Source organism: Pelophylax lessonae (genome assembly GCF_965119305.1).
Source record: "Pelophylax lessonae genome assembly, chromosome: 1".
Lineage (NCBI taxonomy): Eukaryota > Metazoa > Chordata > Amphibia > Anura > Ranidae > Pelophylax > Pelophylax lessonae.
The window spans coordinates 56,806,682-56,821,503 of record NC_138768.1 but is presented as its reverse complement, the minus strand read 5'-3'; the positions used below and the strand labels follow the sequence as shown (position 1 = coordinate 56,821,503).

The 14,822-nt window shown below is 45.3% G+C and overlaps 1 pseudogene across 1 annotated transcript in view; it reads right to left on the bottom strand.

Annotated features, from left to right (window-relative positions):
• Window positions 1-1,040: 1,040 nt before the first annotated feature.
• Window positions 1,041-14,822, bottom strand: part of LOC309569303 (dehydrodolichyl diphosphate synthase complex subunit DHDDS-like) — a 58,202-nt pseudogene continuing 44,420 nt past the window's right edge. Inside the window, exon 5 of the transcript in view lies at window positions 1,041-1,183. The product of the transcript in view is annotated as a dehydrodolichyl diphosphate synthase complex subunit DHDDS-like (transcript). The remainder of the gene's footprint in view (window positions 1,184-14,822) is intronic.

Below are 14,822 nucleotides of genomic sequence, written 5' to 3'. Positions count from 1 at the left end.
ACCCTGTGCACCGTCCAGCCCTCCTGACACTCCAGGTTCAGACATGTTGTGTATACCTTAAAATTACACACTGACATAATGCAGATAGGTTTTAACTCTTTAGCTTGATTTTACTTAAGAAGAAGGATTGAAAAAGAGTATTAATCAACTAGGCCCTGGATAAACAGCCAGGGCTCAGTTGAAATAACACTAAAGAGCAGTTAACAAGCAGTTATAGTAACAAGTAAATACACCAAATATACACAATATCTTACAGTAAGTGAATGAATCTCTCAGCTTTAAATTGCTATGAGAAACGCTCTTACTAAAGGGGAACCCAGGGCCGGCCTATAGTACCTGTATCCTAATGAGAGATGAGGTAATCTAGATACCAGTAACGTGTCCCCTTTAAGAGCAATGATATAGCAATGTTCAGTATGTTCAAGGATTCTGGGACAATATCCTCCCGGACAATATCCCCCGGACAACATCCCCCGGACAATATCCCCCCTGGACAACATCCCCCCGGACAATATCCTCAATGGACAATATCCCCCCTGGACAACATCCCCCCGGACAATATCCTCAATGGACAATATCCCCCCTGGACAACATCCCCCCGGACAATATCCTCCCTGGACAATATCCCCCTAGACAATATCCCCCCTCTTACCCTAACCCTAACCCTGTGTCCAGGGGGATGTTTTCCGGGGGGATATTGTCCCGGGGGATAATGTCTGGAGGGATATTGTCGGGGGGATATTGTCCTGATACCATGTTCAAGGCCTTGCTCGTATCTTCCCTAGCAGTTGGAGCTTAAAGAACAAAAGATTCCCCAGTGTAGCACAGTGTGAAACAGGCAATGCAGGATAGCTGATTTGAATTAATGATCCACTAACTGATCCAAGTGTAGAGTGTCTGTTTTCAGTGTTTAAGAGAAACTGTAGCAACTGGTAACTGGACTCTGAGCAGGTGCTCTCTCACCAATCCTGATGTCCCTCCTGTGAGTTCACAATGGGTCCCGGGAAGCAAAAGAGTGCGGGCCTGTTCAGCAGATCCCTTTATAGTCGCTCCCAAAATTCTCTTCTGGAGCGAATGGCGTACTGGGAGGTGTAGCTCTTAAACTGTTCAGCAGCGCAGTAATATCCTTTTAGAAGACTACATTTCCCACAATGCTTTTCTTTCAGTCTCAGGAGTGTGATGCCTAAAATACGACACCAACACTAAGACAGTCTGAGAGAGCAGTGAATAAGTCTGCAGTGTCAGATAATGGTAGTCCGCTCCCGGGCTACACCTATAGCATAAGAAATCTTCAGGTTTAAGTTTAGTTCCACGTTACAGAGACAGCATAGCAGCTTGCTTTGCAGCTCCCTTTGTCTCCCCCTACCAAACCCCTGATAAAGAATGAGTCCAAAACATCATTGAATTTGGTAAGATGATTGTGGGAAATTAAGTTTTTAATTTACTGAAAGAGAGTCCCACTTTAATCATGTCATTATACCTTTTCCCCACTGAAAGAAAAAAGAACTGACAGTGAGAAAAGCAACCTAGCACAAATATACATAAAAAATACACAGATACAAAGAACAGTTAATGCTGATGCAACTTCTATGGCTTAACATAGGAATCTATGGGGCTGAAATCGCACTGAAGTCACACTGAAGTGGTGCAGGGACCTTTTTTAAAGTTGTAATATCTTAAAGGAGAAGTACAGCCAAAGCTTGTTTGGCTGTACTTCTTCTATGGATCACAGAAGTGCACTTTCTTCTGCACTCCTGAGACCCATTTTCAGCAGACAGCGGGCTGAAGCCTACTGTCAGCTGACGTCCCAGAGCCGATTCAGCAGAGCCACTCAGAGCCTAAGCCGGCCGCTCCCACCCCCTCCACAGCCAATCGCTCCAGTGAGCGAGGAGGGGGCAGAGCAGAGAGCTGCTAACTGGCAGGGAGCAATGAGAACCGAGCGATTTACAGTGTTAGATTGCTCAGTTCTCAGTGTTAGAGAGGTGTTCTATCAGATCTCCCTACCCCATGAGAAACCCATACCTCGTCATTTCCAGTTCAGCTCAGCTGTGGATTCGTCATGCATCAGCTGTATGCATCAGCTGTAGCCGCGTCACACATCCTAGTGCGCATGCACGGTAACGGGTCGGGCAGCGGGCAGGGAGATCTCTTATAACAAATATCCATCCGATCTCCATGCCCCACACTGCACCGACCCGACAATGGGACAATCCGATCTCCATGCCCCACACTGCACCGACCTGACAATGGGACAATATGCCCACTGTCCATTTGATGGCTATGTCTCATTGTTGGGTCGGTGCAGTGTAGGGCATGGAGATCGGATGGATATTTGTTATAATAGATCTCCCTACCCACTGCTCGATCCGTTGCCGCGCATGCGCACTAGGACGTGTGCCCGACCGTTGCGATATTATCAAATTTCCCTACCTATTGCGCGCAAGCGCTAGGACGTGTGATGCAGCTACAGCTGATGCATACAGCTGATGCATGACGAATCCACAGCTGATCTGAACCGGAAATGACGAGGGTATGGATTTCTAATGGGGTAGGGAGATCTGATAGAACACCGGCAGGGGACAGATGCTGCATAGAGATGTATAGAACTGTTCGCCGGCGAACAGTTCCCGGCGAACTTAGCATGTTCGCGTTCGCCGCTGCCGGCGAACATATGCGATGTTCGGTCCGCCCCCCATAAGACATCATTGAGGCAAACTTTGACCCTGAACTTTACAGTCAGCAGACACATTTCCAGCCAATCAGCGTACCTCCCTCCCACACCCTCCCACCTCCTATAAATAAGCAAGGGCAGCATCCATCTTAGATCATTCTGAAGCAGTGTGTGTAGTGAGAGTAGGGAGAGCTGCTGCTGCTGCTGCTGCTGCTGTTAAGCTAGGGACAGTTAGTCAGTGTTCCTGGTCTTGCAGTGTTCTTGGTCCACTACTGCTGTAATATCAGCACCCCAAAAAGCCCTTCTAAGGGCTGGTATTTGTGGGTTTTTTTTTTATATATATATATATATATATATATATATATATATATATATACCTAGCGTCCCCAAAAGCCCTTTTAAGGGCTGGTAATTGAGTTGTTTCTTCATATATATATATATATCTATATCTATCTAGTGTCCCCAAAAGCCCTTTTAAGGGCTGGTAATTGAGGATTTTTTTATTTATATATATACATATATATATATATATATATATATATATATATAGTGTCCCCAAAAGCCCTTTCAAGGGCTGGTAAGGTAATAGATTTTTTTCTTTATATATATATATATATATATATATATATATCTATTGTACACTGCAGTTGCCTGCCCGCTGTGTGTGAGAGGCCACAGACCTACCACAGACTGTACTGTGTGCACACCACACTCATTTCGGGTGGCACAGGCACAGTACCTGGCATTTTAAAAAATATTTTTTTTTTCTCTGTCATAATTGCAGTGAGTGCTGTGTCAGGTCCACAGAGTGCACTGTACCCACTGCAGTGCACTGCCCACCACTGATATATATACGTTGGCACAGCATCTTGTTGCAATAAATTGAAAAAAAAAATATTTTTTATTATTGCAGTTGCCTGGGCTGCCAGTGACTGTCAGGTCCACAGAGTGTACTGTGCCCACTGCAGTGCCACTGTGTGCCCACCCACCACTGATATATAAGGTGGCACAGCAGCTTGCAAAGTAAAAAAAAAAATATATATTTTTTTAAATTGCAGTTGCCTGGGTGCCAGTGACTGCTGTCAGGTCCACAGAGAGTGTACTGTGCCACTGCCCACCCACCACTGATATATAAGGTGGCACAGCAGCTTGCAAAGTAAAAAAAATATATATATTTTTTTAAATTGCAGTTGCCTGGGTGCCAGTGACTGCTGTCAGGTCCACAGAGTGTACTGTGCCACTGCCCACCCACCACTGATATATAAGGTGGCACAGCAGCTTGCAAAGTAAAAAAATATATATATATTTTTTAAATTGCAGTTGTCTGGGTGCCAGTGACTGCTGTCAGGTCCACAGAGAGTGTACTGTGCCACTGCCCACCCACCACTGATATATAAGGTGGCACAGCAGCTTGCAAAGTAAAAAAAAATATATATATTTTTTAAATTGCAGTTGCCTGGGTGCCAGTGACTGCTGTCAGGTCCACAGAGAGTGTACTGTGCCACTGCCCACCCACCACTGATATATAAGGTGGCACAGCAGCTTGCAAAGTAAAAAAATATATATATATTTTTTAAATTGCAGTTGTCTGGGTGCCAGTGACTGCTGTCAGGTCCACAGAGAGTGTACTGTGCCACTGCCCACCCACCACTGATATATAAGGTGGCACAGCAGCTTGCAAAGTAAAAAAAAATATATATATTTTTTAAATTGCAGTTGCCTGGGTGCCAGTGACTGCTGTCAGGTCCACAGAGAGTGTACTGTGCCACTGCCCACCCACCACTGATATATAAGGTGGCACAGCAGCTTGCACTCATAGTACAACAGTAACAACACATTAAAAAAAAAATGACAGGCAGAGGCAGGCCACCCCGCAAGGGCCGTCGTGGTCGTGGTGCTGTGATTTCCTTAGGCTCTAGAATAATGCCCAGTGTTCAGAGGCCACCACAGCCCCTGAACTCAAAAAATTCTGAGGCCATAGTTGACTGGCTTACACAGGACACCCAATCGTCTACAGCTTCCGCTCGGAACCTTAATGCACCATCCTCCTCCAGCTCAGCTTCGGGCACCTCTCAATTTACCACTCGCCAGCCCGCCGGCACCACCACCAACACTAGCACCACAGCCGCTTCACTTGATCCGTCAGAGGAGTTATTTTCACATCAGTTTGAAGAAATAAGTGATGCGCAACTATTAGTGCCAGAGGATGTAGATAACGGGGATATGTCTCAGTCAGGCAGCATTATACACATGGACGTACATTGTGATGATGATGATGTTGTACCTGCTGCTGCTGCCTTTGCTGAGTTGTCAAGTGAAGCGGCTGATGATGACGATGTGTCTGTGGATGTCACCTGGGTGCCTGCTCGAAGAGCAGAAGAAGAGGGGGAAAGTTCAGATGGGGAGACAGAGAGGAGGAGGAGACGAGTTGGAAGCAGGGGGAGGAGGTCATCGCAAGGAGCTAGTGGCGCAGTCAGACAGCATGTAGATTCGGCACCCGGGGTCAGCCAGACAGCACGCCAATCAACGCAAGCTGTTGCCACCACCAGAATGCCGTCCTTGCAAAGCTCAGCAGTGTGGCATTTTTTTTGTGTGTCTGCCTCTGATATCAGCGATGCCATTTGTAACCTGTGCCAAAAGAAACTGAGTCGTGGGAAGTCCAACACCCACCTAGGTACAACTGCTTTGCGAAGGCACATGATCTCACATCACAAACGCCTATGGGATCAACACATGAGTAAAAGCAGCACACAAACTGAAAGCCACCATCCTCCTCCTGGTCCAGCATCTTCAGCCACGTCAACCACTGCTGTCCTCCATGCCCCCTATCAACAACCCGCCCCTCCGCCTCTCACCTTCAGCAGTTCCTGCTCGTCACCTGCCCACAGTCAGGTGTCTGTGAAGGAAATGTTTGAGCGCAAAAAGCCAATCTCGCAGAGTCACCCCCTTGCCCGGCGTCTGACAGCTGGCTTGTCGGAACTCTTAGCCCGCCAGCTTTTACCATACAAGCTGGTGGAGTCTGAGGCCTTCAAAAAATTTGTCGCTATTGGGACACCGCAGTGGAAGGTACCCGGCCGAAATTATTTTTCACAAAAGGCAATCCCCAACCTGTACTCTATTGTGGAAAAGGAAATCATGTCACGTCTGGCACACAGTGTTGGGGCAAGGGTCCATCTGACCACTGATAGCTGGTCTGCAAAGCACGGTCAGGGCAGGTATATAACGTACACTGCGCATTGGGTAAACCTGCTGGCGGCTGCCAAGCATGGAATGCGTGGCTCTGCTGCAGAGGAGTTGGTGACACCGCCACGACTTGCAGGCAGGCCTGCTGCCACCTCCTCTACTCCTCCTACTCCATCCTCTTTGCTAACCTCCTCGGCTGAGTCCTCTTCTGCTGTTGCGTCTTGCTCCACACCAACTGCACCCCCCCAGCTCCCCAGGGGCTATTCCACATGCCGGATACGACAGTGTCACGCTGTCTTGGGGTTGACTTGCCTGAAAGCAGAGAGTCACACCGGACCAGCACTACTGTCCGCCCTGAATGCACAGGTGGATCAGTGGCTGACCCCGCACCAACTGGAGATCGGCAAAGTGGTGTGTGACAACGGGAGCAATTTGTTGGCGGCATTGAATTTGGGCAAGTTGACACATGTGCCGTGCATGGCACATGTGTTGAATCTGATTGTGCAACGTTTTGTGCAGAAGTACCCAGGCTTACAGGACGTCCTCAAGCAGGCCAGGAAGGTGTGTGGCCATTTCAGGCGTTCCTACACGGCCATGGCGCACTTTGCAGATATTCAGCGGCGAAACAACATGCCAGTGAGGCGCTTGATTTGCGACAGCCCGACACGTTGGAATTCAACACTGCTAATGTTCGACCGCCTGCTCCAACAAGAAAAAGCGGTCAACGAGTATTTGTATGACCGGGGTGCTAGGACAGCCTCTGCGGAGCTGGGTATTTTTTTGCCACGCTACTGGACGCTCATGCGCAATGCCTGTAGGCTCATGCGTCCTTTTGAGGAGGTGACAAACCTAGTGAGTCGCACTGAAGGCACCATCAGCGACATCATCCCATATGTTTTTTTCCTGGAGCGTGCCCTGCGAAGAGTGCTGGATCAGGCCGTAGATGAGCGTGAAGAGGAAGAGGAAGAGTTGTGGTCACCATCACCACCACCAGAAACAGCCTTACCATCGATTGCTGGACCTGCGGCAACACTGGAAGAGGAGTGTGAGGAAGAGGAGTCAGAGGAGGAATGTGGCTTTGAGGAGGAGGAACACCAACCACAGCAGGCATCCCAGGGTGCTCGTTGTCACCTATCTGGTACCCGTGGTGTTGTACGTGGCTGGGGGGAAGAACACACCTTCAATGACATCAGTGAGGACGAGGAATTGGACATGAGTAGCTCGGCATCCAACCTTGTGCAAATGGGGTCTTTCATGCTGTCATGCCTGTTGAGAGACCCTCGTATAAAAAGGCTGAAGGAGAACGACCTGTACTGGGTGGCCACGCTACTAGACCCCCGGTATAAGATGAAGTTGAATAAAGACAATAGTCCATTCAGTTCAACCTGTGTAGGTGTGTGGCCGTAATCATCTCTCATACCCCTGAATGTTCTGATCCTTGAGATGTATGTCTAATGGGCCATACACACCAAGATTCTCTGAAGACTTTTTCCCCCAGACTCACCAAAACCAGATAATACGAGGTCAAACCCAAACACCTTCAATCCGCATGCAATCTGGCAGGCCCCCGCACCACACAGAAAAGGCAAATCCGAAGAAAAAGTCCCCAGAAAATCCCATAGTGTGCATGGCCATTAAGTCTTTTGAAAGCCACCATACTTCCCGCAGAAACCACCTCTTGTGGTAGATAATTCCACAATCTTGTAGCCCTAACAGTAAAGAACACCCCACGTTGCCTGAGGTTAAAACGCTTCTCCTCTAATCGCATTGTATCTTGTAATGTAATAGATAACCATAAGGGGAATGTTTTTTTTTTCTCTCAATAAGTGGCATTACACTTTAGAGGACTCAACTCAAAATGAATACCAAACACCAAAAAGTGCTGTACAAACATTCTTCAAAATAGTGATAGGAATCCTCAGCAGAAAGTCTGTGACATGTTACCCAATTACCGGCAGTCGCAAAGGATGCAGCAGCTACAAAATAAGTTAAAAACTATGCTCTACACAGCGTATAAGGGTGATGTCACAGCACAACGGGAATCCAACAGGGGAAGAGGTGAAAGTAATCCTCCTCCTACCACCACAACCACGCCGGCAAGGACAGGACGCTTTACAGACGTCTTGTTGATGGAGGACATGCGGAGCTTTTTTAGTCCTATGCATCGCCACAGCCCTTCGGGGTCCACCCTCAGAGAACGACTCGACCGACAGGTAGCAGACTACCTTGCCTTAACTGCAGATATCGACACTCTGAGGAGCGATGAACCCCTTGACTACTGGGTGTGCAGGCTTGACCTGTGGCCTGAGCTATCCCAGTTTGCCATTGAACTTCTGGCCTGCCCCGCTTCAAGTGTGCTGTCAGAAAGGACCTTCAGCGCAGCAGGAGGTATTGTCACTGAGAAGAGAAGTCGCCTAGGTCAAAAAAGTCTTGATTACCTCACGTTTATTAAGATGAATGAGGCATGGATCCCGAAGGGACTGACAGTGGGGGATGCATTTGACTAAAAAAGGCCTGGTGATGACTGAGATGCCTTGGCCTAAAAATGGTCCACACGCTGCTGTATATAATCATTCTCTGCATGCCGGATGACTTACGTGACGTCTCCGCCACCAACTACGGTTCAAGCAGCAATGTTTTAGTGCACTTTCTGCCTTAAAACCTCAATTTTTCAGGCCGCTGCTACAGCAGCGGCTGCAACAATACCTACTTTTTCATGCATGTGTACATGCCTAATTTTTCTGGCCTCTGGTGCTACACTGTGGCTGCAAAAAAACAAAAAACAAAAAAAAAGGCACATACATGTGTCAATTCCCCTTCGTGATCGTTACCTTGTCGTGGTGAAGGGGCTTGCGTATCACAATGAAGCGATCACCTCTAGGATTGTGTTGGCACACCCCAGATGATAAGGTCGTTGCTTCATTGTGTACAGACCAAAAGCGATCCGCAGGATAATTTTTCATAAAAAAAAACATTCATTTTCTTTCATTCTTTCTGCGGAGCTGGGTATTTTTTGGCCGCGTTACTGAATGCTCATGAACAATGGCTGTAGGCTCATGCGTCCTTTTGCGGAGATGACAACCCTGGTGGTCAGTCGAACCCAAGGCAACATCATCGACCTCATCCCATATGCGTTTTTTCTGGAGCGTGCCCTGCGAAGAGTACTGGATCAGGCTGTAGATGAGCATGAAGAGGAAGAGTTGTGGTCCTCATCACCACCAGAAGCAGCCTTGTCGTTGTCAATTGCTGGACCTGTGGCAACGCAGAGAGAGGAGTCTGAAGAAGAGAAGTCAGAGGAGGAAGGTGGCTTTGAGGAGGTGGAATACCAGCCACAGCAGGCGTCCCAGGGGGCTTGTTCTCACCTTTCGGGGACCCTTGGTGTTGTATGTGGCTGGGTGGAGGAAGAGACCTTCAATGATGTCAGTGAGGACAAGGAACGGGACATGGCTAGCTTGGTATCCAACCTTGTGCAAATTGGGAGTTTGCGGTTTTGCAAATGGACTGACTGACTGTTAAACGGGGAGTTTGGTCTGTCAGAGTTTGGTCTGTCACTGTGAAGCGGGCGACGGGCGTAACCCTTACACTACTTGACCGATAAAACATCATACCTGATCGTATTCACACACTGGATGTTTTAGTGCTGGTTTACACTGCCGCTACCACTAAAGTAGCGTCGCTTCCAGTGCGACTTTGGCGCGACTTAGCGCGACTTTGGCGCGACCTCATCGCGAGGTGACTTTTTATTTGGCCAATCACAATATCATGTTTTGTGACCGTCACCTAATTTCCTTTTCCTGTTTTTTGTTTTACATATTTCCCCATGTGTGCAGTGTTGTCTGTGTCATAGCTCAACTGATAGGCATGTTTGCCTTGGCATATCATATTTCAGCTTGCCAGAAAGAAAAAAAGACAGCTGGAAAGACACTGCATTAGTTTTCTACTAAAAATCATAAGAAAAATGCTGTTTTTTTTGGGTTGTGGACATACTACAGAGCTGAAACTTGACAGGTACACTTTTTAGACCCCCCAGACACTAAATACAAAAAATGACATGCCTGCCTAAAAAAATGCCCGATAAATGCCTGCAAGAGAAAAAGACAGCCGCAGAGAAGCCGTATTCCTGAAAATATAAGAAAAATGCTCTTTTTTAGGGGTTCTGGACATGCTACAGAGCTGAAACTTGACAGGTACACTTTTGTGACCCCCCAGACACTAAATACAAAAAATGACATGCCTGCCTAAAAAAATGCCCGATAAATGCCTGCAAGAGAAAAAGACAGCCGCAGAGAAGCCGTATTCCTGAAAATATAAGAAAAATGCTGTTTTTTAGGGGTTCTGGACATGCTACAGAGCTGAAACTTGACAGGTACACTTTTGTGACCCCCCCAGACACTAAATACAAAAAATGACATGCCTGCCTAAAAAAATGCCCGATAAATGCCTGCAAGAGAAAAAGACAGCCGCAGAGAAGCCGTATTCCTGAAAATATAAGAAAAATGCTGTTTTTTAGGGGTTCTGGACATGCTACAGATCTGAAACTTGACAGGTACACTTTTGTGACCCCCCAGACACTAAATACAAAAAATGACATGCCTGCCTAAAAAAATGCCCGATAAATGCCTGCAAGAGAAAAAGACAGCCGCAGAGAAGCCGTATTCCTGAAAATATAAGAAAAATGCTGTTTTTTAGGGGTTCTGGACATGCTACAGAGCTGAAACTTGACAGGTACACTTTTGTGACCCCCCAAACACTAAATACAAAAAATGACATGCCTGCCTAAAAAAATGCCCGATAAATGCCTGCAAGAGAAAAAGACAGCCGCAGAGAAGCCGTATTCCTGAAAATATAAGAAAAATGCTGTTTTTTAGGGGTTCTGGACATGCTACAGAGCTGAAACTTGACAGGTACACTTTTGTGACCCCCCAGACACTAAATACAAAAAATGACATGCCTGCCTAAAAAAATGCCCGATAAATGCCTGCAAGAGAAAAAGCCAGCCGCAGAGAAGCCGTATTCCTGAAAATATAAGAAAAATGCTGTTTTTTAGGGGTTCTGGACATGCTACAGAGCTGAAACTTGACAGGTACACTTTTGTTACCCCCCAGACACTAAATACAAAAAATGACATGCCTGCCTAAAAAAATGCCCGATAAATGCCTGCAAGAGAAAAAGCCAGCCGCAGAGAAGCCGTATTCCTGAAAATATAAGAAAAATGCTGTTTTTTAGGGGTTCTGGACATGCTACAGAGCTGAAACTTGACAGGTACACTTTTGTGACCCCCCAGACACTAAATACAAAAAATGACATGCCTGCCTAAAAAAATGCCCGATAAATGCCTGCAAGAGAAAAAGACAGCCGCAGAGAAGCCGTATTCCTGAAAATATAAGAAAAATGCTGTTTTTTAGGGGTTCTGGACATGCTACAGAGCTGAAACTTGACAGGTACACTTTTGTGACCCCCCAGACACTAAATACAAAAAATGACATGCCTGCCTAAAAAAATGCCCGATAAATGCCTGCAAGAGAAAAAGACAGCCGCAGAGAAGCCGTATTCCTGAAAATATAAGAAAAATGCTGTTTTTTAGGGGTTCTGGACATGCTACAGAGCTGAAACTTGACAGGTACACTTTTGTGACCCCCCAGACACTAAATACAAAAAATGACATGCCTGCCTAAAAAAATGCCCGATAAATGCCTGCAAGAGAAAAAGACAGCCGCAGAGAAGCCGTATTCCTGAAAATATAAGAAAAATGCTGTTTTTTAGGGGTTCTGGACATGCTACAGAGCTGAAACTTGACAGGTACACTTTTGTGACCCCCCAGACACTAAATACAAAAAATGACATGCCTGCCTAAAAAAATGCCCGATAAATGCCTGCAAGAGAAAAAGCCAGCCGCAGAGAAGCCGTATTCCTGAAAATATAAGAAAAATGCTGTTTTTTAGGGGTTCTGGACATGCTACAGAGCTGAAACTTGACAGGTACACTTTTGTGACCCCCCAGACACTAAATACAAAAAATGACATGCCTGCCTAAAAAAATGCCCGATAAATGCCTGCAAGAGAAAAAGCCAGCCGCAGAGAAGCCGTATTCCTGAAAATATAAGAAAAATGCTGTTTTTTAGGGGTTCTGGACATGCTACAGAGCTGAAACTTGACAGGTACACTTTTGTGACCCCCCAGACACTAAATACAAAAACTGACATGCCTGCCTAAAAAAATGCCCGATAAATGCCTGCAAGAGAAAAAGACAGCCGCAGAGAAGCCGTATTCCTGAAAATATAAGAAAAATGCTGTTTTTTAGGGGTTCTGGACATGCTACAGAGCTGAAACTTGACAGGTACACTTTTGTGACCCCCCAGACACTAAATACAAAAAATGACATGCCTGCCTAAAAAAATGCCCGATAAATGCCTGCAAGAGTAAAAGACAGCCGCAGAGAAGCCGTATTCCTGAAAATATAAGAAAAATGCTGTTTTTTAGGGGTTCTGGACATGCTACAGAGCTGAAACTTGACAGGTACACTTTTGTGACCCCCCAGACACTAAATACAAAAAATGACATGCCTGCCTAAAAAAATGCCCGATAAATGCCTGCAAGAGAAAAAGCCAGCCGCAGAGAAGCCGTATTCCTGAAAATATAAGAAAAATGCTGTTTTTTAGGGGTTCTGGACATGCTACAGAGCTGAAACTTGACAGGTACACTTTTGTGACCCCCCAGACACTAAATACAAAAAATGACATGCCTGCCTAAAAAAATGCCCGATAAATGCCTGCAAGAGAAAAAGCCAGCCGCAGAGAAGCCGTATTCCTGAAAATATAAGAAAAATGCTGTTTTTTAGGGGTTCTGGACATGCTACAGAGCTGAAACTTGACAGGTACACTTTTGTGACCCCCCAGACACTAAATACAAAAACTGACATGCCTGCCTAAAAAAATGCCCGATAAATGCCTGCAAGAGAAAAAGACAGCCACAGAGAAGCCGTATTCCTGAAAATATAAGAAAAATGCTGTTTTTTAGGGGTTCTGGACATGCTACAGAGCTGAAACTTGACAGGTACACTTTTGTGACCCCCCAGACACTAAATACAAAAAATGACATGCCTGCCTAAAAAAATGCCCGATAAATGCCTGCAAGAGAAAAAGACAGCCGCAGAGAAGCCGTATTCCTGAAAATATAAGAAAAATGCTGTTTTTTAGGGGTTCTGGACATGCTACAGAGCTGAAACTTGACAGGTACACTTTTGTGACCCCCCAGACACTAAATACAAAAAATGACATGCCTGCCTAAAAAAATGCCCGATAAATGCCTGCAAGAGAAAAAGCCAGCCGCAGAGAAGCCGTATTCCTGAAAATATAAGAAAAATGCTGTTTTTTAGGGGTTCTGGACATGCTACAGAGCTGAAACTTGACAGGTACACTTTTGTGACCCCCCAGACACTAAATACAAAAAATGACATGCCTGCCTAAAAAAATGCCCGATAAATGCCTGCAAGAGAAAAAGACAGCCGCAGAGAAGCCGTATTCCTGAAAATATAAGAAAAATGCTGTTTTTTAGGGGTTCTGGACATGCTACAGAGCTGAAACTTGACAGGTACACTTTTGTGACCCCCCAGACACTAAATACAAAAAATGACATGCCTGCCTAAAAAAATGCCAGCTAAATGCCTGCAAGAGAAAAAGCCAGCCGCAGAGAAGCCATATTCCTGAAAATATAAGAAAAATGCTGTTTTTTAGGGGTTCTGGACATGCTACAGAGCTGAAAATTGACAGGTACACTTTTTAGACCCCCCAGACACTAAATACAAAAAATGACATGCCTGCCTAAAAAAATGCCCGCTAAATGCCTGCAAGAGAAAAAGCCAGCCGCAGAGAAGCCATATTCCTGAAAATATAAGAAAAATGCTGTTTTTTAGGGGTTCTGGACATGCTACAGAGCTGAAACTTCACAGGTACACTTTTTAGACCCCCCAGATGCTAAATCCAAAGAAATTTTTTATTTTTATTTTTTTTTAATTTTTCCAATAATTGGCTCTCTATCAAAAAATTATAATTTTTAAGAACTTTTTTTTGCGTGATCCCTCTCCGGCATGCCACAGTCCAGGTGTTAGTCCCCTTGAAACAACTTTTCCATCACTATTGTGGCCAGAAAGAGTCCCTGTGTGTTTTAAAATTCGCCTGCCTATTGAAGTCTATGGCGGTTCGCCCGGTTCGCCGGTTCGCGAACATTTGCCGATGTTCGCGTTCGCCGTTCGCGAACCGCGAATTTTAGGTTCGCGACATCACTAATGCTGCATCCACCTAGGTAAACATAAATGTGCAACAAAAAAAAATAGTCCATACTTCTCTTTTTTTTCTTTCATAGAAAATGTTTAATATTCTCAAGTGCAGTTTATCTACCATATGTAGATACAATTACAGTACCTGCCTTTTAAAAGCCATTAGTACATCATGATTTTGATGAAAATTTTTTTCTTGTAATTTCAACAATATTTTAAGGGATATAAATTAAAAATAAAATTTTGCTTTCTCTTTGTAAAGTGAACTGAACATGTTTGCATGTTTCCCATCATGCTAGGAAATTACAGCAATAAATGCTATTGAATAAACTGTTCCAAACAGTTATTCTTGATCCTTAGATGACCCAGATTATCACTAGCAATGCTCTTATCTGTTACATCATTAGTAACAATTGAGCGGGCAATGAATGGTTGGTTTTATGGACATCTAACACTAGAACAAGTTTGCTTTACAGAGGATTTACAGCAGGGGTCTTCAAACTATGGCCCTCCAGTTGTTCAGGAACTAAAATTCCCATCCTGCCTTTTCATGTCTGTGAATGTCAGAGTTTTACAATGCCTCATGGGACACATAGTTCCACAGCAGCTGGAGGGCTGTAGTTTGAGGATCCCTGATTTACAGTATCTGACCTAAATTTTCATTAGGTATGACCATTTATTTTCATAACATTGG